The 27,276-nt window shown below is 35.9% G+C and overlaps 1 protein-coding gene across 1 annotated transcript in view; it reads right to left on the minus strand.

The window, feature by feature from the left end:
- The window catches only part of LOC123873189 (connectin-like), a 332,367-nt gene that overhangs the window by 150,407 nt on the left and 154,684 nt on the right, over nt 1–27,276 (minus strand). Inside the window, exon 3 of the mRNA XM_045917913.1 lies at nt 4,934–4,974. The gene's annotated coding sequence lies outside the window, so the exon portion shown is untranslated. The remainder of the gene's footprint in view (nt 1–4,933; nt 4,975–27,276) is intronic.

Consider the following 27,276-nt stretch of genomic DNA (forward strand, 5'->3'; position numbering starts at 1 on the left):
TTGAATCGTCAAAATTATCTACCACTGGTTCGGAATGCTGTTCCTACCGAGAAGAACCAGCAAGAAACTCGGCGGTTGCTCTTTTCAAATGTACAATTTACAATAATATGCCATACTGTATACAAGCAATTGCAGCGCCGTATATTGCTGGAGCGAATCAAATCCAAGCTTTTTTGTCATTTACATAATCTTCGATTGTATAATAAGCTTTTTCCAGGAGCATACTTTTAATAGATTTTTTGAACTTGTGTAAAGGCAAGTCTAAAATTGATTGTGGAATTTTATTATAAAATATTACACTCATTCCCACAAACGATTTTCCCACTTTCCTGAGGCGGAGCGTGGGATATGCGAGCCTATTACGGTTTCTAGTTTGCCGGTCGTGGAAATCACCGATTTTTTTGTAACTATGAATGTTTTGTCGTACAAAAATTATATTAGCGTAAATATATTGAGAAGCTACTGTAAGAATACCTATTTCCTTAAATTTCTCTCGTAGGGAATCGCGCGTTTTTAAATTATAGATTGCGCGTATTGCCCTTTTTTGTAATACGAAAATTTTTCCAATATCTGCCGCTTTACCCCATAGTAAGATTCCGTAAGACATAATACTGTGAAAATAGGCAAAATATACAATTTTTGCAGTTTCCACATCAGTTATCTGTCGAATCCTTCTAACAGCGTAAGCAGCAGAGCTGAGTTTACCAGCAAGTGTTGATATATGGGCGTTCCATTGAAGCTTTGCATCTAAAGTTATCCCTAGGTAGGTCCCTAAATGTTTTTTAGTATAAGGGCTAATTTAAAAAATTGCAACAATATATCTCACTGCTGCCGTGTCATCACCTACTGTTTGGTGTGATTGCAGTCGAGGTATGATGCGGGGCGACGTCCCGCTCAGCCGCACTATCCCGGTGCGGGGCGTCCCCACACCGATCGCCATGTCGACCTGTCGCGAACTATAATAGTTGTTAAAAAACTACACTAGTTGTAACATAAAAATCTCATTATATGAGAGTAGTTTAAGAAAGAAAATTAGAAAATCTACAAAATTCGAAATGGGACTAAGCAGAAATAAATAAACTAGAGATTGAGTTCCCTTCTCCCATGCTAATTGAAATCTCCAACAGAAAGTCTAACATTTCAAATATACCTGAGTCTTCGTTTCCGAGTCGATTTATCATTCGATTAATCCAAGGTAGGTACATACTTCTCGGGTAAAGAGATTAAAAAAATCGCTCGATTTCAATGAATATGCAGCTTACGTATTCAAACATTCGCAAAAGTGAAATTGGACGGAGTCAGGTATTTCGGAACGCAAATTTGCTAAATCTGGAAAAATCCCGAAGGAATGGGTTTTGTGAGACAACTAGATTTATTTCGATCACATTTTACAATTCGAGTGAGCCGTTCGGAAATCGTATTGTCTTATTGTATTGTGCCCGACTTCAACGTAGGTCTACATCTGATTTTTTTTTATTCAGATACAAGTTAGCCCTTGACCGCAGTTTCACCTGGTGGTAAGGGATGATGCAGTTTAAGATGGAGGCGGGTAACCTGGTATGCATTATACATTTTACCACTTTGGAAGTGTCACTCGGTTCTATTAATCACATGCTCATCAATGATAAATATGAATGCAGAAAGAGCGAGTAGAAAAATATAATGGAAATAAATCGTCTAAGTATTTTCTTTTTTTCGTGGAAATTAAAGCACAATCATTTCGTTCTTTATTTTTTTGTTGTTTAATTTTATTCATTTTCAACAAAGCATCCCACACTCAAAGTATTTTCTATTTTTGTCTTTGTGAGATTACTAAAAGTGCTCGTAGGTGGTTTTATCCCCTATTTGACTTAGGGTCAAAAATAGATAGGCATAGTCTGGATATTAACATACATGCATAGACTAGACTGCTAAAATCATAACCCCTCCTTTTGGCTTTGCCGTAGTCGAGTAAAAATGGTTGTGATACATAGACGCCAAGGGTTGAAAAAATATGCCATTGACAAAAAACCCTCAAGCGTTCGTCAACAAAAGGACTCCGAACTCCACTCACTATTATTGGCATAACCCTATCACTTTACAAACGGGATTCCAAATGCCAACAGACTTCCATTCAATAGGCAATAACCCAAAGGAAATGATATAAGTACACTACGGAATAGTTGTATGAAAAAAGGCTATAGTCTGAGCAGTAAAGTCGAACCAACGCATTTGCCTACCAAATCGCATCTGCTTATAAAATAGGTATAATACAATAGTTAGTACATAGTTTAATTTAGGAAAAATGGAACCCTTATAGGATCACTTTCTTGCCTGTCTGTCTGTATGTCCGTCTGTCCGTCGGTAGTGTATGTCTAGAAAATCTACAGGGTACTTCCCGTTGATCTAGAATCATGAACTTTGGCAGCACAAGTAAAGCAAAAACCCGAAAACCGTGGATTTGTGGTTACATCACAAAAAATGTGTTCATGAACAAATAATAATTAATTAGTATTTTCAATTTTTAAACTAAGATAACTATACCACGTGCGGTATCATATGAAAAGGCTTTACATTCTAAAACAGATTTTTATTTATTTTTATGCATACTAATTTTGATTCATCGTGCAAAATGTCGGAAAAAATACCCGAGTACGGAACCCTCAGTGCGCAAGTTTGACTCGCACTTGGCCGGTTTTTGGTTGGACGAGCAATTTTAATTTAGGAGCCGAAAACACACATTGACAGTCAAAATTATCACACATAATAATTTACTATATGCAAGTGCAGAAAGAACACGTAAAAAGTATATAGGTAACTACATATTATAAGATAATTTATAAGTTTAGGTTTAACTTTAGTTAAACTACTTTATTAGCCGTAATAATTAGGCTTTCTTTACTATATAATATATAGTAAAGAAGTATATATAATATATATATATATATATATATATATAAAATAAGATTTTTTTACTGATTTGCTTGAATATATACCTTAAGTTTTAAGTTTACGGCTACAAATTGTACCTACAAAATCTTGCCCATTGAAAACGATAAAAAGCGTTTTGGGATTGCTTGATTTTTCTTCTACAAAATACCCGTGAATTTTTCTTTTTATATTAACAAGTATTTCTCATCACTTAGTATGAAAAGTATGAAGTTGACACAACACAATCTATTCTGATGTAGTACTCGTGTTCCAGTATTTCTTTGCCTCGGATGAAATGAAAGCATTTCTTTTCATCTGTGGCGGTAACAAAGGTGCTCAAGCAATCTCTTGTGCCGACTTTTAGATCAATCTTTTACAATAACTTTTCTTGTCACATTGTTGTCTCAATTCTAGAGAGTAGGGAATAGGTCTAGGTACAATCGTATCAGAAAATCACACTAATAATATTATAAAGGCGAAAGTTTGTATGTGTGTGTGTGTGTGTGTGTGTATGTTTGTTACTCCTTCACGCAAAAACTACTGGACGGATTTGGCTGAAATTTGGAATGGAGATAGATAATATCCTGGATTAGCACATAGGCTACTTTTTATCCCGGAAAATCGAAGAGTTCCCACGGGATTTCGAAAAACCTAAATCCACGCGGGCGAAGTCGCGGGCATCGGCTAGTATTTTCTAAATTGGTCAAAAAACATAGCCTGGATAGTACCAACTCCTATCCACGGAGAGAAGTTGGTATAGGGCTCTCTCTGTTGGGGTACCCGCCAGGTAACCTCCTCGTGTGCCTGAGTGTTGCGGGTAACAGCAGCGCTTGGGCCAGTTTACCCTGGTAACATAGTTAACGATTTCTCTTCATGGGATATTGTTAGCCATGGCTAATTGACCTGGCAGGGAGGGGGTGTTGTCCGCGCGTCCCTCTGAGTGTCCTTAGCAGAGGGCGCAGTGACGCACTCATGGGGCATAGCTCTAGGAGCGGAGAGTGTGGCTGTGTTGGGTTGGGATGAGGCTTCATCACCCATCCAAATCCGTAGGAACTCTAATTTCCCGGTATAAAAAGTTGTCTATGTGAGTTCTCGGGATGCAAACTATCTTTGCAGCCATATGAATCGGTTAAACAGATGGGCCTTTTAGAATACCGTGGGAACTCTTTGATTTTCCGAGCTAAAAATAGGCTATGTCCTTCCCCGCGATGTAAGCTAACTCTACCTTTCATCAAAATCAGTTAAAACGTTTGGCCGTGAAAAGCTTGTGGACAGACAGACATACTTTCGCATTTATAATACTTATTAGTAAGTATCGATTGACTTTACCCAAAAAAAAAAAAAAACTCAAAATAAGTACGTAAAGTATGTAGGTACCTATACCTACTACAACAACTACAGTTTGCACAAAATAGTTATGACAAAAAATTCGAATATCCATAGAGAATAGAGAATGTGGCGGACTCTATTTGTGTCTATGGAAATGGGAGAGTGGGAAATATTGGATTTTTCATCGAATCCGTATCGGCACTGTTTTTGTGGGTAGTATTTTTGTTCGGCACTATTGTTTTACTCGTTTGCAGTTCGGTTACGTGCGTTGCAGTTGTCTTAACTTTTTAGTTAGTGATACTTAAAGAAACAGTTTTGTTTCAAAGTTTAGCTTAGGTATGCTTGTCACGGTTTTAAAGCAAGTAAATCAAACTTTCTAACCTTATTTAGTTCATTCCTTGTGCCTTATTCGTTTTGTCTATAACTGTGTTATTAAAATACTATGCATTTAGAGTAAAGAACGCTGCAATTGAAATGTAGCGTCAAATTAGATTTTTTTTAATTGTTTTACCTTTTTTTGTATTTTTTGTTGGTTTTCTTTCACAATAAAAAAAATTGCGAGTGATTTTTATAGGAAATAATGGGGAGATAATAATATTGCCTCTGCTCTTCTAAATTGAAATTACCTAATAGCAATTGAAATAGCTAGATATAGCTACAATATGTACACAGTACCTTGACAGTAGGTACTCACCGATCTACACTTGTTAATCCCAGCACTTTTAAGATCGCTACCTGTAACAACAAAAAATATTATAAGTACTTAAGTTAAATTATAATGTAAGTTTTTTTTTCATACTAATATTATAAAGGCGAAAGTTTGTGTGTATGTGTGTGTGTGTGTGTGTGTGTATGTTTGTTACTCCTTAACGCAAAAGCCACTAGATGGATTTGGCTGAAATTCGGAATGGAGATAGATAATATCCTGGATTAGGCTACCTTTTATCCCGGAAAATCAAAAAGTCCCCACGAGATTTCTAAAAAACAAAATCCACGCGGACGAAGTCGCGGGCGTCAGCTAGTAAGTCATACATCTTGAATAGGCTCAAATAGAACATAACTAAGTGGTAGTTATGTTCCCTTTGAGCCTATTCGGCCATATTTTGAGCCTGTGGGGTCACTTTTTCACTGAATTGCTAGCCAGACCATCGAGAATTATTTATTAATTTTTTATTACCGAATCGCTTTTGATCGAAAAATTTTAACTAAGGTATGATTTTACTATAAACAAATAAAATAATTAAACAATTTTTTTGTAATGAACCACAAAACAAGCGCACTTGACGCGAACATTATCTAAGCTCATACAGCCAAAAAATAATATTGAATAAGGAAAAAGGATAAGTAATTCGTTTACAATTCCCTAAGTAAAGACACTAATTCACAGCTCAAACAACCAATTGGGAACGAAGCCGAGTAAAAACATACATTTTAATCCCATCGTTAATTACCTTGTGTATGGCTCACAATTTGTCCTTTTTGGAGCGACCCACTGGCAAAACAACGGGTTTTGTGTTTTCGCAACCGGGACCCGTGTACATAATGTCGTACTGACGAATAAATATGTTTAATTAGGGACTGGTTTTTCAACCATGAAACATGCACACACACACACACACACACGCACGAGAGCGCACGCATACACACATAACAGGTTTACAATGATCTCTTCTATAAACGACTAATTTTAAGTTATTGTGTTTGTATTGTTTAAGTTTTTATAGAATAAAAGTCTTTTTATATGTATTGATAACTTTACACTATTAGAAATAAATTTTATTTTCACTTTCAAATATATATTTAATCTTGGGACAGTTTCGGTATTGGAAATCAATCAAATTTTTAATTTTAACATTAGTTACAGTTTATGCAGCCATTAGGATGCCCAAGGTGCTGGAGTGGAGAGAGACGATATGAAATGAATCACAGAGAATAAGCTGCTGGCACAAGATTGCAGCGTGTGGAATTCTCTACTGGAGCCACAATGTCTTTATAATAATATGTATGTAATATTATGGGAGCAATTGATGTCTATAAGTTGACGACGACAGTTTTTGATTCCTACAGTTTTCTCTTTTTAAAAATCTATAGCAGTAATTTAATACTAATCGAATTCTAAACAAAAAGTTTGGGCTATAATAATCGTTGTAAATGTTAAGAGTAGGGAGACTTCTACAGAAAATCTTCACGGAATTTTGATATATTAATATTAAGTTGCCGTGAGTCTTATCCAATGTCTCTTCAGATGTCGTTCCGATGTTATGTAAACTGGTCACGCGCAAAGAAGCAGTTGTTAATCTCGAGCAATCCGTCAAGTGGAAGGCTTAGGGTGATCAACAGCTGTGCTCTTACTTACGTTAATAAGATGTATTTTGAGATTTAAATACGACCAAAAGAGATTGCTTTTATTCGCTTTAGGTGGTTTACAACCTCAGTACTTTTGTTTATGTACCGATGTATTTTTAACCCCCGACACAAAAAGAGGGGTGTTATAAGTTTGACATGTGTATCTGTGTATCTGTATGTCTGTGTATCTGTGTATCTGTCAGTGGCATCGTAGCGCCTAAACGAATGGGCCGATTTTAATTTACTTTTTTTTGTTTGAAAGGTGGCTTGATCGAGAGTGCTCTTAGCTATAATCCAAAAAAATTGGTTCAGCCGTTTAAAAGTTGTCAGCTCTTTTCTAGTTTTCTTGTAGAAGAGAAGGTTAAATAACCCTTAGGTTCATAATATTCAAGTGTCAATTGACAAATGTCAAGCTGTCAAGATGGACGTTGCCTAGATATACATAATTATTTATTTGAAAATGATGTTTTGGAAAACTCAGATACTTTGACAGACGCCAATTTTAGTTATTTTTAGGGTTCCGTATACCTCAAAAGGAAAAACGGAACCCTTATATGATCACTTTGTTGTCTGTCTGTCTGTCTGTCCGTCCGTCCGTCGTGTCTGTCAAGAAAACCTATAGGGTACTTCCCGTTAACCTAGAATCATGAAAATTGGCAGGTAGGCCTTATAGCCCAAGAACAGGAATAAATCTGAAAACCGTGAGTTTGTGATTACATCATTAAAAAAAATTAAAATGTGTTTCAATTTTCAAAGTAAGATAACTAACTATACCAAGTGGGGTATCATATGAAAAGGCTTTACCTGTACATTCTAAGACAGATTTTTATTTTTTTTATGTATGTATACTAATTTTTGATTTATCGTACAAAATGTTGGAAAAAATACCCGAGTACGGAACCCTCAGTGCGCGAGTCTGACTCGCACTTGGCCGGTTTTTTTTTAATGTTATACCTACTGTGCTTCATAATATCCTACTATAGATAGATTATATATTAGATTTTTTTATTGCACATAGGAATACAAGAAATATAGCTATAGCCTAAAGCTACGTATGTGAAATCGACAGACACATTTGTCTGTTAAATTTTCACTCATCTACTGAACCGAAGGTACAGAAGTAGATTGTAGGTAGCCTAAACATGGGCATCAAATGCTTTTAAGCCCGGAAAACCAAAGAGTTCCCATGGGATTATAAAAATACCCACAAGGACACAGTATTGGGTAAATTTATATAACAGACTTACCTATACATAATCTTTTTAGGATAGCACAAAAATACAAAACCTCTCCAATGACAAGTGTAAATTAAAAATTTATAACACCCCCGACAAGTGAAGGTTACAGTAATAACTAGAAAAGGGCTGATAAGGGATTTTATTTATATGTAATTACTTTGCAGCGCCCTGACGGGGCTTCATGTTGTATTATAATTGGTTTTTTTTCTATTATGATGTAAAACATGAATGCAAATAAATAAAGAATAAAGAATAACTTTCAAACGGCTGAACCGATTTTCTTGGATTATAGCTAAGAACACTCTCGATCAAGCCATCTTTCAAACAAAAAAAACTAAATTAAAATCGGTTCATTAGTTTAGGAGCTACGATGCCATAGACAGATACACAGATACACACGTCAAACTTATAACAACCCTCTTTTTGGGTCGGGGGTTAAAAAATACGCTAAAACAAAGGGATAATTTTCAACAGATAAAAAATGTAGGTCACCGCTGACTAATAATGTTTTCAATGAAAATACCACTATCCATCACTCGCCACTTGGAACCTTTCACTGATTCCATCAACAAACACTTTTGAGTCGTCCGACCTGCTTAGCTATTCGTTGCTATTGGTAACTTATCCCATTTATAGAATAAAAACTAGAGTAAATAATAATAGTAAATAACAATAATAGGATGTCCGCGACTTTGTCCCGTGGGAACTGTTTGATTTTCCGGTATAAAAAGTTTCCTAGGTCAATTACAGGAACGCAAGCTACCTCGGTACCAAATTTCATACAAATCGGTTAAGCGGATAGGTCTTTAGGAATCCCGTGGGAACTCTTTGCTTTTCCAGGATAAAAGTAGCCTATTTCCGTTCCCGGGATACAAGCTAACTCTGTACCAAATTACGTCAGAATCAGTTAAACTGTTGGGCCGTGAAAAGGTAGCAGACAGACAGACAGACAGTCAGACGTGCCCGTGAACTTAGCAGAGCATATGCCAGCAGATCAAAAATAAAAAGGAGTTCCCTTCGCATGCAGAAGAGTTCTATAGTTCCTGATACTTTTTAAAGATAGTTCTGGCGTTTTTGCTAAAAAAATCGCAGTTGAAATAATGCTCTGCTAACTTCCGGTAGCAGATCATTTTCGAGCAAAGCGAAAAAAAAAGAGTTCTCTGTACGCACGTATCTCAGTTCTATAGTTCCTCATACTTTATAATGATAGTTCTGACATATAAACCTAAAAAAAGTCAAATGAAAAAATCAATAAATTTTCAAATTTAGTCATCATAAGTAATTTAAAAAAATTCTAGCAGCTAGAACTCAAATCTCAGAACCTAGAACTCTACGATTTCTTATAGCTCATTAACTAAGCTATAAAATAAAGCTATTAATTAGCCCAGAACTCACAAAGAAGTCCCAGCAGAGCATAGAAGAATAGTTATAAACAATAAATTTTCAAACTTCACACCAAAAGTTGTTAAAAAATTTCCAGCTGCTAGAACTCTCATCTCAGGGGCTAGAACTCCTCGATTTATTATAGATTATTAACATAGCTATAAAATAAAGCTATAAACTAGCCCAGAACTCTCAAAAACGTGCCAGCAGAGCATACCAGAAGAGTCATGATACACTAATTTTCAAACTTATTATCATAAGCCATGAAAAAAAAAACCAGCTGATAGAACTCTGATCTCAGAGGCTAGAACTCCTCGATTTCATTAATATTATTGATAAAGCTATAAAAGAAAGCCATTAACTTGCCCAGAACTCTCAAAAAAGTGCCAGCAGAGCATACAAGAAGAGTCATAAACGATAAATTTTCAAACTTAAAAATCACAAGTTACTAAAAAAATTCCAGCTGCTAGAACTCTCATCTCAGGGGCTAGAACTCCTCGATTTCTTTAAGATTATTAACATACCTATTAAACAAAGCCATTAACTAGACAAGAACTCTCAAAAAAGTGCCAGCAGAGCATACAAGAAGAGTCATGATGCACTAATTTTCAAACTTATTATCATACGCCATGAAAAAAATTTCAGCTGCTAGAACTCTGATGTCAGAGGCTAGAACTCCTCGATTTCTTAAATATTATTGACAAAGCTATAAAACAAAGCCATCAACTAGACCAGAACTCTCAAAAAAGTGCCAGCAGAGCATACAAGAAGAGTCATAAACGATAAATTTTCAAACTTAAAAATCACAAGTTACTAAAAAATTTCCAGCTGCTAGAACTCTCATCTCAGGGGCTAGAACTCCTCGATTTCTTTAAGATTATTAACATACCTATTGAACAAAGCCATTAACTAGACCAGAACTCTCAAAAAAGTGCCAGCAGAGCATACAAGAACTGTCATAAACGATAAATTTTCAAACTTAAAAATCACAAGTTACTAAAAAAATTCCAGCTGCTAGAACTCTCATCTCAGGGGCTAGAACTCCTCGATTTCTTTAAGATTATTAACATACCTATAAAACAAAGCCATTAACAAGACCAGAACTCTCAAAAAAGTGCCAGCAGAGCATACAAGAAGAGTCATGATGCACTAATTTTCAAACTTATTATCATACGCCATGAAAAAAATTCCAGCTGCTAGAACTCTGATCTCAGAGGCTAGAACTCCTCGATTTCTTAAATATTATTGACAAAGCTATAAAACGAAGCCATCAATTAAACCAGAACTCTCAAAAAAGTGCCAGCAGAGCATACAAGAAGAGTCATAAACGATAAATTTTCAAACTTAAAAATCACAAGTTACTAAAAAATTTCCAGCTGCTAGAACTCTCATCTCAGGGGCTAGAACTCCTCGATTTCTTTAAGATTATTAACATACCTATTAAACAAAGCCATTAACTAGACCAGAACTCTCAAAAAAGTGCCAGCAGAGCATACAAGAACTGTCATAAACGATAAATTTTCAAACTTAAAAATCACAAGTTACTAAAAAATTTCCAGCTGCTAGAACTCTCATCTCAGGGGCTAGAACTCCTGGATTTCTTAAAGATTATTAACATACCTATTGAACAAAGCCATTAACTAGACCAGAACTCTCAAAAAAGTGCCAGCAGAGCATACAAGAAGAGTCATGATGCACTAATTTTCAAACTTATTATCATACGCCATGAAAAAAAATTCCAGCTGCTAGAACTCTGATGTCAGAGGCTAGAACTCCTCGATTTCTTAAATGTTATTGACAAAGCTATAAAACGAAGCCATCAACTAAACCAGAACTCTCTCAAAAAAGTGCCAGCAGAGCATACAAGAAGAGTCATAAACTATAAATTTTCAAACTTAAAAATCACAAGTTACTAAAAAATTTCCAGCTGCTAGAACTCTCATCTCAGGGGCTAGAACTCCTCGATTTCTTAAAGATTATTAACATACCTATTGAACAAAGCCATTAACTAGACAAGAACTCTCAAAAAAGTGCCAGCAGAGCATACAAGAAGAGTCATGATGCACTAATTTTCAAACTTATTATCATACGCGATGAAAAAAATTCCAGCTGCTAGAACTCTGATGTCAGAGGCTAGAACTCCTCGATTTCTTAAATATTATTGACAAAGCTATAAAACGAAGCCATCAACTAAACCAGAACTCTCAAAAAAGTGCCAGCAGAGCATACAAGAAGAGTCATAAACGATAAATTTTCAAACTTAAAAATCACAAGTTACTAAAAAATTTCCAGCTGCTAGACTCTTCTTGTATGCTCTGCTGGCACTTTTTTGAGAGTTCTGGTTTAGTTGATGGCTTCGTTTTATAGCTTTGTCAATAACATTTAAGAAATCGAGGAGTTCTAGCCTCTGACATCAGAGTTCTAGCAGCTGGAATTTTTTTCATGGCGTATGATAATAAGTTTGAAAATTAGTGCATCATGACTCTTCTTGTATGCTCTGCTGGCACTTTTTTGAGAGTTTTGGTCTAGTTAATGGCTTTGTTCAATAGGTATGTTAATAATCTTTAAGAAATCGAGGAGTTCTAGCCCCTGAGATGAGAGTTCTAGCAGCTGGAAATTTTTTAGTAACTTGTGATTTTTAAGTTTGAAAATTTATCGTTTATGACCCTTCTTGTATGCTCTGCTGGCACTTTTTTGAGAGTTCTGGTCTAGTTAATGGCTTTGTTCAATAGGTATGTTAATAATCTTAAAGAAATCGAGGAGTTCTAGCCCCTGAGATGAGAGTTCTAGCAGCTGGAAATTTTTTAGTAACTTGTGATTTTTAAGTTTGAAAATTTATCGTTTATGACTCTTCTTGTATGCTCTGCTGGCACTTTTTTGAGAGTTCTGGTCTAGTTAATGGCTTTGTTTTATAGCTTTGTCAATAATATTTAAGAAATCGAGGAGTTCTAGCCTCTGACATCAGAGTTCTAGCAGCTGGAATTTTTTTCATGGCGTATGATAATAAGTTTGAAAATTAGTGCATCATGACTCTTCTTGTATGCTCTGCTGGCACTTTTTTGAGAGTTCTTGTCTAGTTAATGGCTTTGTTTAATAGGTATGTTAATAATCTTAAAGAAATCGAGGAGTTCTAGCCCCTGAGATGAGAGTTCTAGCAGCTGGAATTTTTTTAGTAACTTGTGATTTTTAAGTTTGAAAATTTATCGTTTATGACTCTTCTTGTATGCTCTGCTGGCACTTTTTTGAGAGTTCTGGGCAAGTTAATGGCTTTCTTTTATAGCTTTATCAATAATATTAATGAAATCGAGGAGTTCTAGCCTCTGAGATCAGAGTTCTATCAGCTGGTTTTTTTTTTCATGGCTTATGATAATAAGTTTGAAAATTAGTGTATCATGACTCTTCTGGTATGCTCTGCTGGCACGTTTTTGAGAGTTCTGGGCTAGTTTATAGCTTTATTTTATAGCTATGTTAATAATCTATAATAAATCGAGGAGTTCTAGCCCCTGAGATGAGAGTTCTAGCAGCTGGAAATTTTTTAACAACTTTTGGTGTGAAGTTTGAAAATTTATTGTTTATAACTATTCTTCTATGCTCTGCTGGGACTTCTTTGTGAGTTCTGGGCTAATTAATAGCTTTATTTTATAGCTTAGTTAATGAGCTATAAGAAATCGTAGAGTTCTAGGTTCTGAGATTTGAGTTCTAGCTGCTAGAATTTTTTTAAATTACTTATGATGACTAAATTTGAAAATTTATTGATTTTTTCATTTGACTTTTTTTAGGTTTATATGTCAGAACTATCATTATAAAGTATGAGGAACTATAGAACTGAGATACGTGCGTACAGAGAACTCTTTTTTTTTCGCTTTGCTCGAAAATGATCTGCTACCGGAAGTTAGCAGAGCATTATTTCAACTGCGATTTTTTTAGCAAAAACGCCAGAACTATCTTTAAAAAGTATCAGGAACTATAGAACTCTTCTGCATGCGAAGGGAACTCCTTTTTATTTTTGATCTGCTGGCATATGCTCTGCTAAGTTCACGGGCACTAGTCAGACACACTTTCGCATTTATAATATTAGTATGGAAGTATGGATAAATCACTGGTCTGATCTGGTGGAAAATTTGGTAGAAACAGTTTGCGTTCCGGATCTTAACATAGGCAACTTTTTATCCCAGAAAATTAAAGAGTTCCCAACAACACGATGTTCAACGGCGTTTCCCGTTAAACGTAGATATAGCCACGATGAACGTACAACGGCATTCACAATGCCCTTTGGCATAAGATAATACATATTTTAACCCCAATTCAATTGGCATTAGACGTTAACCGTTTATGTGTAGCCACGCAGTTTAACACGTTACCCATCGCAATGATTATGGCGTTGTTGGGCATTGACGTTAACCTTACTGTGACCTGAGCATAAGAAATGGGTCAAAGAAGTCATCGCAATTAATATCAAACTTTAACTATATTATATTAAATCAATATTCAAGTGAATAGTTTATAAATTGCGTGTTCTTTGAAAACGGAACTTCGTAACAGAGTTTAAACTTTTGATTTAATATTCTGTTAGACTTAAGAACGCCTTAATTAAGTTAATTGTTTCAATTTGTTTCTAACGGTGATCTTCAAAATGTAAATAGATTTTGTTTTAACATAGAAATAATACTAATATAAAATGAATGAATGAAACATTCTTTATTGTACACCAAAAATTTCAAGATTCTAGGTCAACGGGAAGTACTCTTTAGGTTTTCATGACAGGCACGACGGACGGACGGACCGACGGACAGACAGACAACAAAGTGATCCTGTAAGGGTTCCGTTTTTCCTTTTGAGGTACGGAACCCTAAAAAAAAGAAAAAGATTCTCTTGAGAATTCGAATCGAAAGGTGTTTTGCTCTAAAACTACTTTCAAAAGCTATTTACCATTTTCAAGGTTGAATTAGTCATTCGTCGTTCGTGAGAACTACTTAGTTGGGGGAAATTATACTGAAGTGAACGAGGCAATTTGTCCTTATGATTTATTAGACGCTTGACGCTAACTATAATGCTTGGTAAAAGCACTTTTCTTTATTATTAAATCCACATAAATCTCTATTTTTAACCCTATTTTTTTAATATCACTTTAGCCCAAAAAATGAGTATAATGTTTTCAGGATTAATGTATGTATGTATGTGAGTTTCCTTTTTCCATCATAACCTCTAAATGCCAGTACAGATTTATGAACATATGGGTTATCGTTCAAATCGTTACATCATCCCGAAGTCGCGGGGTATTATCTAGGTCCTAGGGTCAAGGGACTCAACTGGGAACAGTAAATGTCCGCAGGTATCAATATGACAGTGAATTTCCAAATCCATACTAATATAATAAATGCGAAAATGTGTCTGTCTGTCTGCTAGCTTTTCACGGCCCAACAGTTCAACCGATTTTGATGAAAGGTAGAGGGTAGGCCACATCCCGAGGAAGGTTGTAGGCTACATTTTATCTCGGAAAATCAAAGAGTTCCCACGAGATTCTTGAAGAGCCCATCCGTTTAACCGATTTAGTAAAACATACTAAATCGGTTAAACGGATTAACAAACAGTTACAGAGGTTGCTTGCTTGCATCCCGGAAACAGACATAAGCAACTTATTATCCCGGAAAATCAACGAGTTCCTACGGAATTTTTAAAAACCTAAATCCACGCGGACGAAGTCGCGGGCATCATCTGGTTTCTTATTGTTTTACTAATATTATTTCATCCTATCAACACGACAAATAAAATGTCTTCCATCCATCACGAGCAATTCATTTCAAACGAAAGAGAGACAAATCCTCGAAACGTAGCTCTTTCATTAATCAGTCCTTTCCTCCAATTGTTTACAAGCATTGATTGCTCATCCAATAAACAAAACAAGGTCAAAACACGTCAACCCTTAATAAATCAAAGGGGATCGGGAGATAAAATTTTATCGTTTCTCTTTTGACAACTTTTCTTTAACAACTTGTTTATATTTGAAGTATACTTTCAAAAGGTTTCCGTGGTGTAAAATGAAAATCAAAATTTATTTGTTTCATGCAGGACAACTAGTCTTTATTTCTTTCAGTATTACTTATAAACTAACAATACTAACTTAGCAAATAAGAAAAAATTGTTACTAATATACTAACAATCTATGGATGGAAACGTCTGAAATAAACGTTTATTTATTTATTTATTATTTATTCTAAAAATCAAAACCAGTCAAATTATACACCGAACCTCTTGTGCAAACTTTCAGCTTTCTAGGTCAGGTTTTGGGCTGAGCTTTGATAAGTCGCTCGGTAAGTCAGAACTTTTCTTTTTATTTAGATGACTAGTGACCTACCCCGGCTCGCAGAGGGGTAGGTTCACATTACAATTTTCACAGGGATCTCAATTTTTTTGAAAACGAAATATAGCTTATGTCACTCACGAATAATGTGAAACAATTTTCAAAATCAGTGCAGTACTTCCAGAGATTACTTACTACAAAAAACTTACAAGCTTTACCTTTTTATAATATAAGTATAGATGTCTAGTGTTATTATAACCAACTAGAGGATGCCCGCGACTTCGTCTGCGTGGATTTAGGTTTTCAAAGATCCCGTGGGAACTGTTTGATTTTCCGGGACAAAAGTTGCCTATGTCAATTACAGGGACGTAAGCGCGTGGTGCATACTGCCAATTTGCAAACGAGGCTCTGATACTCCCAGTCACATTTATAGGTGTTGTGTGTGTTTAATACCGCACGACATAATCTTGAAGGTATTATCTGCTTCGTGGTAGGATTCTAACCCGAATCCGCGTGGCTAGAGACCACACTCCGGTCGCATTCTAAGAGAAGATCCGTTCTCAGTAGTGAGCCGGTGATGGATTGATGATAATGATAATGAAAATCAACTTCATAGTTAATATCAAAACCAAGAGAGAATATTTGAATCGTGAGAACTGATGCTACGTGCCATAGTATACGTGAAAGCACATTTCGCCACCTCAGTGACGTTTTTGTTTGAACGTCCCTTGCGTAACAATTGACGTAAATCTAAAGGCCGATTCACACCAAGCACGTATACGTGACCACGCGCGTAGTGACGCGCGTGAATCCATAGACATGACAGCACGCATTACGTCTACGCGAACGTTCACGTCACGCAAGCGGTATGTCATATCTCATACAGTTCCATACATTACAACGTCATGGTACGCGCTACGTCTACGCTTACGTGCTGCATACGCGTTTGGTGTGTCCCAGCTTTTAAAGGCGATAAAGGAATCACGGCTCCGACCGCACTTCGTCATGATTGATTGCATGACAACTTAAACATGAAAGCGTGAATAGATAGAGCCTTTGCTTTGTTCTGAAAGCTTCACAGCAAATAATGGCTCGCAAATGTTATTCGATTTTTATAGAAATTATTCAAAGCCATACTATTCACACCCGTATTATTTAATGGAAAAGAGTGTTCGTTTGTTAGTTTGTCCATTAATCAGGCCATAACGGGGCAACTGATTGACCTGACTTTTTTCATGGATAGGTAGGTATAGTTAAAACCCCGGAGAATGACCTAAGCAACTTTTTGTCCCGGAAAAACAAAGAATTCCTTACTGTTAAAAGATGGCCTAAGCTCTGTAAAGGCAAAATGCTAGTAATTATCATCTAATTATTATTATTGTAAGTTAAATACACACACCTACGAACCCAAACCACTTGAAGTGAACGATCTTAAAAGTCGTGCTTTTCTTTTCTTCACAGTACATTTGCGTAAAGGATAGCACTAATCAGCTCTATAAATTAAGTTTAATTTAGATACATTTTGCGTTTAACTGAATTTACATAAAATTAACCGACTAAATTAGATATTCCGTTGGACTTAAATCTCTTGGGACTTAATAATATTTTGAACAAAAATAAAAGTCATTCGTTCTAATTAGCGTGCAATAAAACAACTCATAATAAAATTACTTACCCCGTAAACCTCTGGCAACTTTTCAAGTGTTCGTAACTGTCGTCACTCTCAAACTTGGGTTTTAATGCTCTTTGAATCAACTTAACTGTAATTTGGAGTGTCCATTAGGAAGTTGAAGAATGTTTCGCGATTTACGTCTTTTAGCAGCTACGGATGAGCCAACAAGTCGAATTTAAAGTCCGAATAAGACCTGTGGCTCGATTACATAAAACCTGTATCAATCATTATTACAATCGCAATTGTTGTTATTGGCTAAAATGCCATTCTTGTGGCAACAATGCATTGTAGCCAATAGTGAGCGAGCATCAACCAATCAGAGGTGATTACGATCGTAACATTATAGCTGTCATTCTTCCGCAATCGATCTGCTGATCCAATCGATCAGCAAGTCAATCAATTCAGTCAATCACACTAATATTATAAAGCCGAAAGTTTGTATGTGTGTGTGTGTGTGTGTGTGTGTGTGTGTATGTTTGTTACTCCTTCACGCAAAAACTACCACACGGATTTAGCTGAAATTTGGAATTCAGATAGATAATATCCTGGATTAGCACATAGGCTACTTTTTATCCCGGAAAATCAAAGAGTTTCCACGGGATTTCGAAAACCTAAATCCACGCGGGCGAAGCCGCGGGCATCGGCTAGTTGTAAAATAATGTTGTTTAAAACGGTGTTAAAATTTAAGCAAGTTCAAATCTGAGAACTCTTCACAAACTCTTCTAAACATACAAATAGTTGCGGCGATTTGAAGTTAAAAGTTGGCATGTGTGTTGATGCGATTTCTGCTTGGAACAACATTAATAAATTTTTGGAACAGGGGGCCTAATGGCCGAGATCGTTCCCGAGTCCGGCCGAACACTAGTTTTGGATTTATGCCTGCGGCTGCGGTGTTACGGGCCGTTGTATTTAATGAGTACTATGTACTGAAAAAGCGGTGACAGCCTAGTGGTTAAAACGTCAGCCTAGTCGGGAGGTCGGGGGTTTGATCCCGGGCATGCACAATTAAATATCACTTGTTTTAACGATGAAGGAAGAGTCGTGAGAAAACCTGCACGCTTTAGGGTTGTCCTTAGTGTTCTCATAGGTGTATGAAGCCTGCCAATCAGCACTTGGTGAGCGTGGTGGCCTATGACTTAAACCCGTCTCATTCAGAAAGAAGACCCATTCTCAGTAGTGGACTGGTAATGGGTTTATCATGATGATGATGTAAGGCGATTTTTGTTTGGAAGAACATTAATATTTTTTTGGAACAGGGGGCCTAAGTGACCGAGATCGTTCCCGAGTCCGGCCAAACACTAGTTTTGGATTTATGCCTGCGGTTGCGGTGTTACGGGCCGTTTTATTTAATGAGTATGATGTACTGAAAGTTTATATCAATTTTGTTGGCATTTTTATAGCACACATTACCCTAAAACTATGATCGCTTTATTAGATATAAATCTAAAAGAGGTATGTAAACCTAAAACGAGTGATCCTGGTACATGTTAAAAAATGTATTGCTTATAACGTCCAGAATGTAATATTAATGTGTTCCTACAACCTTTTTAGGGTTCCGTAGGTACCTCAAAAGGAAAAAAGGAACCTTTATAGGATTACGTTGTTGTCTGTCTGTCGATCGATCTCAAGAAAACCTATAGCGTGCTTTCCGTTGACCTAGAATTATGAATATTGGCAGGCAGGTAGGTCATATAGCACAAGTTATGCAAAAAATCCAAAAGCCGTGAATTTGTGGTTACATAACAAAAATATTAAAATGTGTTAAAAAATAATTTGTTTTGGTTTGGCGGACTATAGCAAATTAAGCTTTTGGTTCCTTATATATCATGGACTTCCGCAAAATAACGCCTGCTTCTATAATACAAATAATTTGTTTGCCAAATGACTCACATATAGATGGCGCTGTCCAACATTAACTTGCAGTGTTTTATATAAAATTGTTAAATTTTTGTGAGATGGTACGAAACCCTTCGTGTGCAAGTCAGACTAGTACTTGACCGGTTTTTGTAGTAAGAATGGCGAGCAAACCGGTGGGTTACCTGATGTTAAGTGATTGCCGCTGTCCATGAACATTTGCAGCACCAGAGGGACCACCTGTAGTACCTGCGTGTAATTATACTACAGGATCTAAGTATAATTTTACATAGTACTTATTCTAAGATCTTCATAAAACACGATTTTTGGTTCAAAAACACTTCTATAGGTCCTAATATAGTTAAGTGGAGATAGTCGTAGAAAAATATTATTATTTCCATAAAGAAAAAAACAAAGGTTTAAAAAATTAATTAATTTATTCTGCGTTTAAAATAAATACGTTTAAAAATCAACATCAGAAATTAAAATCGAGCATGTTTCAAAAGGTCCCTTAAATAAATATTTTCCATACTGTACGTGCAATTTGTTAGTGATGATATGAAAATAACTCAAATGTATGTTGAAAGCTTGAAAGATAAATATTTGTGTTTTTATATCGCAGACTAAAGAAAAACTGTGGAGTGAGCCTCCGCAAACTTGTTCTTATGAAAAAAAATAACAGAATGACAAACATATTCAAACTAACTTAGAAAGTAAAACATTATTATTATCTAAATACCAGCCAAATTGTTATCTATTAGAAATCAATTGTAAACCTAACAAGAATTTCTATGTTGCTTTCTCCCATTTATCTCCATTACGGTGAATATTTTGTTTTTATGGCACCCCGTTAGCTTTCGATATTCTACTTTAGTCTGAGTTCCATATTTATATGCAAATTAACTATACAGCCGCAAGCAAGTCCTTTGTAGGTTTCCATGAAACACAAGACCAATTACTAAGTCTAAGGAATACTCCTAAATTAAAAAAGAAATGATCAGATACTGAGTTTTACTCGAGGGCAGATTTTATATTTTGTGAAAACAGTAAAGAAATATCACTATCATTTTTTTATTCGATGCAAGTTAACCCTTGACCGCAATCTCCCCTGGTGGTGAGTGATGACGCAGTCTAAGATGGAAGTGGGCTAACCTGGAAGGGGTATGGTAGTTTTTATTGAACCCATACCCCTTTGGTTTCTATACGGCATCGTACTGGAACTCGCTTGGTGGCACGTCTTTGCCGATAGGGTGATAACTTAGTCACGGCTGAAGTTTTCCACCAGACCAGACCAGTGATTTATCCATACTTCCATACTAATATTATAAATGCGAAAGTGTGTCTGTTTGTCTGTTTGTCTGTCTGTCTGCTACCTTTTCACGGCCCAAGAGTTTATCCGATTCTGACGAAATTTGGTACAGGGTTAGCTTATATCCCGGGTACGGACATAGGCTACTTTTTATCCCGGAAAATCAAAGAGTTCCCACGGGATTCCTAAAGACCCATCCGCTCAACCTATTTGTATGAAGTTTGGTACCGAGGTACCTTGCGTCCATGTTATTAACATAGGCAACTTTTTATCCCGGAAAACCAAACCTTAATCCACGCGGACGAAGTCGCGGGCATCCTCATGTTATGCTAAGTGGTAACCCACCAGAAAAGGGCAACTAAAATGACACTAAGCGCAATTCACACCTGTAAAGTAGAATGGAAGTTCAGCATCTTTCTTTCTATCAAGAAAAGTAAAAACTTCGAAAAGCGTTCAGGGTTTTACTATACCTTCTTGTATTACATAGTAATATGGAAAATGAACAAATTAGATTGAATTGCAAGAGATTTTCTAAAATCCTGCATTCTATAATATTAATAATGGTAACTAACCACAACTTTAAAAGCATGTGGTGTGCTTTTAAAGCCGCTGGTACAAACAACAGTTTAATTCACCCAAATTTCATTCCCCAATGGGGTAAAGCTTTTTCTACATGAGGCCTAGAAATCCCTTGGAACTGTTCCAAGATTCTGCTCGACCCACATACACTTACTGTTCTTTAGCGAATGTACTAAATTACAAACTCAAAATTGCTAAAGCGATGACTTTAACCTATTTATTTTGTCTGCAAATAACATTGAAGTATGAAGTAATAGTATTTATTATTAGATATCTTTGAAAAATAGAAAAGATGAAAGAAAAATGTAATGTTTTCAAGTATGTGTTGTATATGAGTCTCTTTACTCCAACATAGCTTCGAAATCGCTCAACAGATTTGGATATATCGAATTTGTTAGAAACTTTATATTATCAATGTGACACTGGCTTAAATTTTTTGTCAAATTTAATATGGCGCCTTTTACAAATGTGAAAAAAATCTTCGATTATTTTAACTTATCAAGCTCCAGAGCAGATGCATTGCAAACTGCAGACAGGTTTTTTTAAACTTTTTAAATTATTACTTGTTCTTACTTTGTAGTCATAAAGCTACCCGGAGAATTCAATTTGACACATCTCCCCGATTTTAATTGAAAAAGGCACGAGAAAATGTAATTATTGTGTTGGTCTGAAGGAGTAGACGAGGATAGCAATATAGTGACGGATGTCACACGCCATCGTCTACGGCGTAGCAAAAGCCTACGGCGTAGCTAAGACCTACAGCATGGTGGGTCGTGCCTGCTGCAGTTAAAAATCGTGATAACTCGTAGTCTTCATGTCTCAATTTTTTTTTTTACTAACAGGTGGTATCTTTCCTAAATCATTGTAATAATATCATTAATATGAAAAAAATTGTCTATATTTGTCTATTAGTCCGTTATCACGACCTAAGTGCTAAAACGATGTTTACGAAGTTGCTATAAAAATAGCTTGCATCTCAGAAACAGACCAACATTATAATAGTCCCAGGGATATCAAAATTTTGAAGATAAATTCTACATGTATGGGTTTTTGCAAGGTATTATCCTTCACCGTTGAAGTAAATGATATAAAAATGTTTGATTATTGCTTTAAACGCACATAGCTCCCAAAAAGTTCGTGTCTAGAATCAAACTTGGACTCCCCAATAGGAGGGCAACGTTTTAGTCACTAAGCTATCAGCTCATTATAAACTAGCTTATTCTCGCGACTTTATCCACGTAGACTAGTTAAACAAACCCCTATTTCACCCGACTAAGGGTTGAATTTTCAATAATTCTTTCTAAGCGGATGTGTACGTCATATGCTTGCCAAATAACAGCCCGACTCGTCCAGTAGTTTGGGCTGTGCGTTGATAGATCAGTCAGTCAGTCAGTCAATCAATCAACCAGTCAGACAGCTTTTCATTTTATATGTATATATAGATAATAACAATATCCTACTAATCGTGGGATCTTTGCGACCTCAATCTCAAATTGTTCCACTCGCCGCCTCTGGTCGCCATTTTTGCCCAAGCAATGCTTCTTAGCGCCATTTATTAATGTCACGCCAACTTGTGACGTTGCGAAAAAATGTCGCACGATGTATTTTTAATAATGGGTCTGAGGTTATGTTCCGGAACGTTAAAAGCTATTTAGAAATTTTCAGAAGAAGTTAAAAAGAAAAATTCGCTGCGATAAACTTTTTACATACCTACTAAATATTAAAAGGACTTCCTTTTAATTTTTTAAAGAGTAAAAGCCCTAATTCGCACGAGCGTTAAAACAGCGTTGCATTAAAACCCGGCGTTGCGCTGATAATACAAAGTGTGCGTCAAAAAAGCGTTGACGTGTGAACAGATACTTGGGAATGCATTTGTTCTATTTGAACGCTTTTTTAACGGTTAAAAAGCTTTCGTGCGAATGAGACCTAAGAGTCATGTTATACTTTTTTACTCTAGTAATGGGTACGGTAACAATAAATAATAATCAAGGGGTGGAGTTATAAGGCGGACACAGGTATACGGACATAGGTATAATAATAATAGATGAATCAATCAATCAATCAATTTTTTTATTTACATGCAAGTCGTGCAAGAGGAGGTGATCTGTGGCAAGGAGCACGACCCTCAGCATTTAGTAAGATGATGTAGAGACAGTTCACTATATCAATACTAGTTATCTAAATCCTGATTTTCATACACCTACCTATTTAACTTCAAAAACATAGGCCTTTCATATAAACTCACACCCCCATTTAACCCAGTTGGGAGTGAAATTTTGAAAAATCATTTCTTTGTGGATACCAACCATACGAACTCTTTACAAAGAACACAATCTGCGAATTTCATGTCTCTAGGATCAGCGGTGTAGGTTGTGCTTTGATAGTCAGTTAGTCAGGACTTAGAATTTTATATACACTTACAGATTAACCAAGCAACGTCATATAAATCACGGAACTGTGAAAACGTAATAAATTTATTATTTATTGGCACGGAAGCAAGTTTAGCAAATATTCAGTTGCATTTGACATTGACAAAGTGCTTTAGCTAATCCCAACGGACAGGCGGCATAATTAATTAAACATATCGAGCGCCAGCAAATCTATTTATTAAAAGCCTTTGTATTCTATTGAATAATTCTAGAAGCTATCCTCACCATCAATTCAGTGATGCATATGGATTTCTTGACATGAAGCTGTCAAAAGTTAGGTGAGGGATAAGGAAGTTCTCATCCTTTAACTTTTGACATTTCGAATTATTATACCAGTTTCTTTCAAAATATTTTTATTCAATTAGACTTTTACAAGTTTTTTTGAATCGTCAAAAGCATCTACCACTGGTTTGGAATGCCTTTCCTACCGAGAACAACCAGCAAGAAACTCGGCGGTTGCTCTTTTCAAAGATTTGATATACAATATTATGCCATGTATAAAAGCAATTATTGAGGTACCACTTATTGCTGGAGCGAGCTGCAGGTCAAATCCACGCTCTTTTATCATTTACATAATCTTCGATTGTATAATATACTTTTCTCAGGAGCATAGTTTTAATAGATTTTTTGAACCTGTGTAAGAAGAACCTTTAATTCAGAAATAAGATGTATTTGAGTTCTAAATAATAATAATGAAAAAAACGGTCAAGTGCGAGTCGGGCCCCACTCTTCATAATAATTATGAAAATCACATTTTGGGTGTATGAAATATTTCTTTTCCGATTCTTCTATAGCTATACGAACGCTAAAGATTCTTCTATATCGATATTCTAGCTAGAAAATCCCAATAAACCGTGAAAGAAAATCTCAAAAAATGTTCGTTTGTTCTGGTCATGGCTTAAAAACTATTTTATGAATCGTTGTTTTCAGTATATGGTACATTATATACCGAAATTTCATATTCCCCACTTGTTTAGTTTTTGAGATATTCCCCGTACAAAAAGTATAGATTATACATATGGATAAAAATATAGCATACTAGCTGATACCCGCGACTTCGTTCGCGTGGATGTAGGTTTCTAAAATTCCCGTGGGAACTCATTGATTTCCCGGGATAAAAAGTAGCCTATGTGCTAATCCAGGGTATAATCTATCTCCATTCTAAATTTCAGCCCAATCCGTCCAGTAGTTTTTGCGTGAAGGAGTAACAAACATACACACACACACACACACACACACACACACACACACACACACACACACATACAAACTTTCTCCTTTATAATATTAGTGTGAAGTGTGATCCTACAACAATAGTATTAATTCATCACTAGCAACCCAACAACTCACTCAGGCCAATAACGTTATGAATGGCACCTAGCGGCCGAGCTTGGTACATCCATCATCACCAATGGATAGACTCGAATCACTGTCGATCCGTTTTCCATTAGGATTCCGGCGGCTTATTGGTACGAAAGTGACGAGTACCGAATATCTTGTATCATATTTTACTACTTAGAAATTCTTTGTGTTTTTCTTTTACAAGAATAGAATAGAATAGAATTTTATTCAAATAAACTTTTACAAGTGCTTTTGAATCGTCAATTACCACTGATTCGGAATGCAAGTTAACTTTTGCTCCACCTTAGGCTGCATCATCTCCTGTTTTGTGTGATTAAAGTCAAGCGCACAGTTAAATAGTAAACAAGTGTAAATTAAAAATTTATAACACCCCCGACGATCCAAAGTATTTGAGTTTTCCAAAACATCATTTTCAAATAAATAATTATGTATTTAGACAACGTCCATCTTGACAGCTTGACATTTGTCTATTGACATAATATTATGAACCTAACGGTTATCTAACCTTCTTTTCTACAAGAAAACTAGAAAAGAGCTGATAACTCTTAAACGGCTGAACCAATTTTTTTAGATTATAGCTAAGAATACTCTCGATCAAGCCACCTTTCAAACAAAAAAAACTAAATTATAATCGGTTCATTCGTTTAGGCGCAACGATGCCACAGACAGATACACAGATACACAGACACACAGATACACAGATACACACGTCAAACTTATAACACCCCTCTTTTTGGGTCGGGGGTTAAAAAATCTATTTTTGACATCTGTAGAAAGAAGAAATCCATCAGCAGGCTGAAGCATTAAAGTGCAGGCCATGATTATCGTTGGAGTCGAAAATTTCAAGAGTGAAGACTACGTACCCTATAGCCTACATTACCCCTACGTTACGCCTAGCCTAGCGGACCTAGCCTAGCGTAGGACGCTCTTCATCATGATGGACTGAACATAATATTAAGAGGTTTGCGGGAGTCCGCATGAACTATACAAATTTCAAACCCCTATTTTACCCCCTAAGATCATATTTATACGAGAGTTTTTTAAAGTCCGTTAAAAACGTCCAAATATAATAAAATGTATTCTCAACAATATCTTCACACGTCAACGCTTTTTTCACGTGTGAACAGATACTTGGGAATGCATTCGGTCTATTTTGATGCTTTTTAACGGACGTTAAAAAACTCTCGTGTAAATGAGGCCTCATCAAGTAGTTTGAGCCGTGCGTTGATAGATCAGTTAGTTCAGTCGCCTGTTCCTTTTAGGTATCTTTCGGTAGATTGATTTCAGCTTACAATTTGTAGTATTATTGAAATTCAATTGAATTCGCGGAAGTTACAATAACTCACACACTAAAGTTACAAAGTTTGGAAGAGGACACTAGTATTGCACAAAGGCATGCAATATTCATGACACATGAGAACCCTATCTCTATAATATCAAAGTTTCCAAAACAGATTCATATGTGTGTAAACTTCAGACAAATGTTCCAATTCAACAGTAGTATATTATATAGTAGGAGTAGCTCAATAACTCTTGCTTCCAAGATTTCGGATAAGGATAAATCAATATATTGCATTTGATAAGTTTTGTGGTTTTGTTCAAAAGGGTGGATAGTATCGATGGCAAACTAATAGGGACTAAAATTATATTTGTAACTTATCCCGTATTATTTAAGTATCAGATCTATGACCAGTATTTGAAGATCATCATAAAGTCATAGTTACTAAATACGACAAATAACTATTGCATCGAGCAGCCACCGAGTTTCTTGCTGGTTCTTCTCGGTAGGAAGGGCATACCGAACCAATAGTAGATTCACTTGCCCATTCAAAAGAACTAGTTTTGTAAAAATATTTAAATTTTTTTTTTATCTCTATTTCTATAAGAAATAGTTGAAGGCCGATTTTTCAATCTCTTATATTATTAATATTTAATTGTCAATTTTTATATATTGAAAATCTGCCAAAATGTCCGACCTTTTAATCACTCATCAGTTAAAGTTTGTTTAAACCCTAAAATTAGTAAAAAAAATTAAACAATAATATCTCGAATATTTTAATTTCTGTTTCCAAAATATTTATCAGTATTTACTTAAAAATCAGAACAAAGGGAAGTTGTGTTTAATTTTTGATACCTTTACAAATTGAGGTATAAAGAGGGTTCGAACGAAGGCTATCATTTTGTACGAAATTCATTAATGGGCCATAAACAAAACCCTTTCGTTACCTCCAACGATTCTATAAAACAGACTTTATTGAAATAAAGGATTGAGGATGTTGAACAAAAATATATTTTACCAAGTCCATTAATAGGTACGCAACCCGAATCGGTTCATTGATTTTGAATGGAAACCTCTTTGAAACTCTTTTCATCGTTTCGGTTACCTTAAATCGACGATCTCTATCTATGTGTATATGGCATAAGTTAGAAGGCTCTTGCAGGAGTGGAGCGGAGCGGGAGGGTGACAGTAGTCACAAGTTGACGAATCAATGAGCTCTCGCATCACGTCATCACACTCCTCCCGCATCGCTTCCCTCAGTTACGCGTACTACACGTACACAAGT

Source organism: Maniola jurtina, chromosome 16 (genome assembly GCF_905333055.1).
Source record: "Maniola jurtina chromosome 16, ilManJurt1.1, whole genome shotgun sequence".
NCBI classification, from domain to species: Eukaryota; Metazoa; Arthropoda; class Insecta; order Lepidoptera; family Nymphalidae; genus Maniola; species Maniola jurtina.